Below are 6,174 nucleotides of genomic sequence, written 5' to 3'. Positions count from 1 at the left end.
GGGTGGGACCAGCGTGGTCCCTATCTCTTAACCATTACGGGAATCTGATGACGTCATCAGGCTTTCGAACGTCCGTTAAATGTTTGACTAAAACGTTTTGTAGCACGCGGTGGTATATGCTGCTTTGCGCGCAACAAATGCCGCACTTTCAAATAAAGTCGCTAGGAACAGCGGAGATCCCAAAAAGTAAACAAAAGTATAAGTCTAATATCTTGAAAACCGGTGAATATTTTTCGATGAAATTTGGTAGATATGCGTTTTTGCTCTTTCTGAACCGAGCGACATCACTTTCATGCCAATTCATTAACTTTTTTGAAGGTGGGAGGGTCCCTTTAAAGGAAAAGGGCCACCTTCGTGAAATATGAAGATATCGTTGTTTTTCATTTTGACATTATTATTTTTCATTTTCTTTTTAAAACTGGTGCCAGAAGTGCACAATTCGCGAAAAAGTATTTAAAACTATTTAACATATTGGTACTATGTTGATACTCTCTACGGCACCTACTGTATGATGGCATAGCGATGACGTCACACTCAAGCCAATCAGCGTTCAGAAGACAGACTCGTCGGATTGTGTCATGGATAAGCTGATTGGTTAAAGCTGAGCTGGTTGGAGCTGATTGGTAAAAAACCAAAGCCTCGCCGCGGGTGGCTGTATTGTCGGATAAGAACGCATTCCTGGGATAAGGACGCATTCCTGGCGTATTTTCTTTTAAAATTGCCGATAACTACGAATGGAGGCCGAAATCGGCCGTAAGGAGGAAGACAAATTGGTTTTCGGACACGGGCTACAAGATGGCTATCTCAGTTTCAATCCCCATGTTAAAGGTGGCCCTTTTCCTTTAAGATAAAAAGCTCAGACAGTGTTAGCATTTAAACGAAACGGCGTAGCCTGTAGGTATATGTTTGTGTACTGTACCTACCTTTATGTCGCAAACAAATGAATGCTCTTGAACGCATTATCACAGACCGTCACAAATCAAAATGATTGTCATACAGCAGTGATATGGGCCGCGGAACGAATAGAGAACGAATAGAACGAATAGAGCTTGCCTGGGAATGGCAAGCGTGGGTTTATTTGCCCACTTGAAAAAAGTGAAAATAAGGTGTAAAAACATGTCAAAGTCGCACCCAGAAGTTTGTCTCACTTCGTTTTAGGTAACATGTTTGAGTCTCATACCTAATCTTCATCTGTGAATACCGACAACTTGCCACTTGTCAGCAACTGTATTTTTGTTTGTATTTTCACACATGTAGGTACAGAGCCGTCCTGTGTGTCCGTTTACGAAATACAGGGAAGATAAACATGATTCGAATATGAAATTCCTTATTATGATGCACACAGCTCATGGGCCGGGATGTCAGTGGAATTGAGTTGCATGCATATTGCATAGTGCCTAGGTACCTGAGACCTCTGAGCCCAGAGGTCGGTATACAGAGGTCTATGATAGTAGGGTGAATAGGTCAAAAACGCCCCCCTTAAGCGCGAAACCTTCTGACACTCAACCCAACACAGATTATTTAGGGGAGAGTGGGGCAATGGCGACACCATAAGCATTTTGCTCAATAGCTTAGCTATTTGAAGCTATTTTATGGTGATTTTGACTGTGGTTATAGCCAAAGGAATAGGCTTTCGGATAACACCCAGTTTTAGTATCTCAGATCACTGATGACAGATTCAGAGCCTACGCGAAAATGTGGTGAAAAATGGAGGTGCAAAAAAGCGAGGGGTAATGCCGGCCACTAAGTGCAATAGCACAAAAAGTCGAAATATCGTCACTGGTATTTATCCTTAAACCGTTCTTTCGATGGAAATTTAAGTGAGAATTGAGAAACGCAACTGTATTCAGCAGTTAACAGTACACTGCACTGCAACACAACACTGCACTCGCTGCAACACAACAGCGCTGCGCCAACAGAGCAGCAAACTAACACAACCGTAAACACAGCAAGGAAACTAACACAGCCGTAAACACAGCAACCCGAAACGTTGAGCTTTAACGACAGAAGTCGCAAACAAAACCGCGTGGAGTCATTCCGGACACGTGTCCGGTATTACCCCGAGGTCAGCTTTATTTTAAGAAAGCAGGCAGCAGTCAAAGGCATTGCGCCGCAAACGCCTTACATCCAGCAGTCGCCTAAGAAAGGCTTAATTGAAGGTCATTGCAAAGCAGCACTTCTGAAAATGCGTTAACACATTTCACAGTCAGCAAAAAGATGCAACAAAAATTAAAAATCAGATACGAAAAACACATTTAACGCTATAAAAATGAAAATAATGGAGCTACCGTGACAAACTCGCACCACGTGCTAGAGTGGCGCTCAACTGAAATGTAAACAACATCAGCTGATTAGTGATGGACAAAGTACTCAATAGAGATGGGTGGCCGGCATTACCCACCGTCCGCCATTGCCCCGCTCTCCCCTAAACCTTTGGGCACCATCATGTAGCTCATTCTTTTTACTACGCTTTGAGACCAAGAAAAGACACCTGCATGTGGTATTTAACCCCCCCAAAAAGGTTTTCGCATACCCTTACAAAATGGCGTTTTGCCCCATACCCTGGGTAATACGCCCACACCCATGTGCAAAGCGCCCCCACCCCATCCATCAACAGAAAATGATGAGCATGGCAGAACTTGACGTCATTCTGACGTCAGTTGTGGTCAACATATCATAGCCTTTGGAATAAAATTGTGTTGCAATGTGTAAAATGGATGCCCGGAGGAGTCCTGAAAGTTTGGTGACGATATCTGCAGTCGTTTAGGATATATCAGTAAAAAAGTACAGGGAGAGGCCTTTTCGGCCCCGACCTACAGGGCGCTACCCTGCACTCTCACCACCGTGCAAAACGCCCCCCCCCCCCTTTCAGAAAACTGGGGGCGTCTTGCCCCATGCATCGAGTAGGCGTCTTTCCCCATCCACTCCATTTCCGGTCAACAAAATATTGACAAAAAACGCGCCACTAACGCCGCAGCATAATACATTCAACAGAATGACAATAAAACGCAGTTTTGAGTGGTGTGCACAATAGCAAGTTTTGTGATTTAAAGAGGTCATCAAAATATTAGGAATCTTCTGTAAAAACAACAAAAACAACACCCAAAACCAACATCAGCACCTACCCACGCTGCTCCTCAAGACGCAGAACCGGAAATAGAGACCTACGTAAACAAGCAGCTGACTGTTCTGAAAGACGGGATAAAACCGACGGGATAAAACCAGGGTATATTGAGTGAGGATAAAACACCTATCCGTCGATAAGAAATACGATTTTTTTTAGGGGAGGCGTTTAACCCAGGGGTGCGTTTTCCCCACAGTTACCCTACATATGTTTAACCGTGCTGTCGATTTTGTTTTAAATTTAATTTAGTTCAATTTGATCGATTTGATAAAATAGCTAGCCCCGACTGTCAAAATGATATGGCGGTGTTCCAACTTGAAAGAACGCTACCATTGGTTCAGCTCTGCTCCTGAGTCCTGAGTGGAAAAGTAGGTAATAGTCTGCTGACCAGCTGAATATAGCATGGGCTGAATATGGGCTGTCTTGATGGACATGCCACAGATAACAGTACATAGCCAATACCTGCTCCACCCACACCCACATCGGATACGGCATACCGCATAAGTAAGCTGTCACCCGGAGCGGACAGGACTTTTCAACCGCCATACTTGCAAGCTGGCGCTGCAGCCATCCTAGGATGGTATTTGTTGCAAAATGCAATGACAAATTTTGACCTTTCCTTATCAAGGTCATGCTATAACTTGTAGGGGATTCAAGCATCGGAACCTGCAACTTTTTATTGGTTCCCCGGCCGTATAAAGTTACTCTACAATGCCCGCCTGCCACCCGGGTGTATTAAACTAAGCGGCCCGTATGATTGTTCGTTCACGTTCACCGTGTATCAGCCCGGCATCTGCCGTTACCCAACTAATCTACAGGGGTGTCGATTTTTCAAAATGGTTGGGGGTGCTCAACCCCTGCACCGGGTGAAAGATTGCAGCTTTGCCATGGGGCACAACCGTACAAAGCAGGGTTGGTTATCCCCATAAGGTACTGATAATGCCGGGGTTTCCACTAACATTTCCCAAGGGCAGAACGTTCTTCTTGAAAATCATTCTGCTCGTCCTAGTACTTGGCTACCTTATTACATAAACATCTTTCCGAAAAAAGTCGTATATTTGCCGGCAGCATGGCAGCAGCCCCGACACCTCTGTAATAAGGTGACAGAAACCAATGACGGCGATTAGCACCGGTGCAGCAGCCGCTGCGGTCCGCAGGGGCGGACATTGCGCGGAGGCAACGGTGGCTACGAGGCTCTGGCGGTAATCAGACGATCCCAATAATGATCGCTGAAAAATGACAGGTGATCGCATTTGGATATTTACGGGTTTACGATTTTCCTCAGTGGCGTAGCCAGGTGGGCCGTGAGGCACGTGCCCCCCCCCCCCCATCAGGTTCGGGCCCAGGGTCCCCTCGGGTTATTCGGGCTTGAGGGGCCCTGAGGCGCCATTGGCCGCTAAGAGTCAATGTTGGCCATATTTGGACAAAGAAGGATCCACGGGGCTCGTAAAAAAAACCCTCATGGGCCCACAAGTACCAACACTAAGATCTCCATAAGGGCCCCAAGCCAGTCTCTGAGGGCCCCTTTGCGGCCTCTGAGGGCCCCTTACCGGCTTCGGAGGGCCACATGTCGGACTCTGGGGATCTTAACCGGCTTATTCCCAGCCAGCTAATTTGGTCTTGGCCGTAGCTGGTTTTACTCTGGCTAGCTCCGCCATTTGCTCCGGCTAAAGTACGGGCAAGGTCTGGGGCTCTACTGGAGCTGACACACGATACCGGAGCTCGCCCGCATCACAGCCGGACTTATGCCGCATCAGCCGCGCCGTACCTCCACCGTACTTCAGCCACAGTAAGCCAGAGCAGCTATGGGGTGCAGCCGGACCTGGTCGTAGGGAGCCGGACTTGAGCCATGGCAGGGAGCCTGACTTGAGCCAGACTTGGCGGTCCGGAACCATATCAAACCCGGGAGCGCTACAGCAAATACTGGCTAGCCGGAATAGAGTCGTATCGACCCAAACCCCGGATTTGACGGCGTTCCGTTTATACCGGCCCAAGTCTGGCATGTCGCAGTTGCCGGGGCAAAACGGACTTGCGCCGAACCAAATTGCTGGCTGGGTAAGGGCGCCAGCTCTAGGAGCTCCGCACCCGCCTGTAATGGCCCCACACCCATTTCTCTGAGGGCCCCTATAACGGCGACTGTGAGGGCCCTCACCGACGCCCCTGAGCGCCACGCCGGCGTCTCTGAGGCCCTACACCAATGCCTTTAAAACCCCTACGTGGGCGGTTCTGAGGGCCCTCGTCAGGTACCAGCGACCCTGACGGTCCCACACAGGTGGCTCGGAGGGTCCCAGCGGCGTCTGAGAGCACCATGCCGGTCTCTGAGAACCCCACAAGGCTCCTGAAGGCACCGGTGACCTCTTGATATCTCTTGTCGGCCTATGAAGGGTCCGTTCCGTAACAGCAGTTCTGAGGGCCACACGCGCGCCTGTGATGGCCCTAAACCAGTGTCTCTGAGAGCCTCCACAACGGCGCCTGTGAGGGCCATCACCGGCAACTGTGAAGCCCCTACACCGGCGCCTCGGAGGGCCATACATTGCCATATCTGAGGGCCCCGCACTAGTGCCTCTTAAGGCCCTATATCGGCGGCTCTGAGGGCCCAACACCGTCGCTTCTGAGGGCCCCACAAGTGCACATGACGGCCACCCACCGGTGACATTTGAAGGCCCCACACCGGCGACTCTGAGGGCCCCATCGGCGTCCGAGTCCGTGCAGGTCTCTAAAGACGACCCCACAGGGTTTCTGAAGGTACCACCGGCCTCTGATGGCCTTTGCCGGCCTCTGAGGGCCCGTCGCCGGTCTCTGGAGCCCCCTGCCGGCTTGTAAAGGGTACGCGTTATCAGCTTTAAGGATCAGACACTCGTGTACGACGGACCCACACCAGTGTCTTTGCAACTGAACGTCTTTTTTCGCCCTTCTAACTTTTCTTTTTTAACTTTTTAACTTTTAACTTTTCTTCTAACTTTTCTTTTCTTTACATCTTATTTCATGCATTGTAAATTGCGTAATTGTTTTATTTTTAGTAGTGAAAGGCTGCGGAACGAATTATTTTC

Source organism: Amphibalanus amphitrite, unplaced genomic scaffold (genome assembly GCF_019059575.1).
Source record: "Amphibalanus amphitrite isolate SeventyFive unplaced genomic scaffold, NRLGWU_Aamphi_draft 001969F_arrow, whole genome shotgun sequence".
NCBI classification, from domain to species: Eukaryota; Metazoa; Arthropoda; class Thecostraca; order Balanomorpha; family Balanidae; genus Amphibalanus; species Amphibalanus amphitrite.
This window is presented reverse-complemented; position numbering follows the sequence as displayed.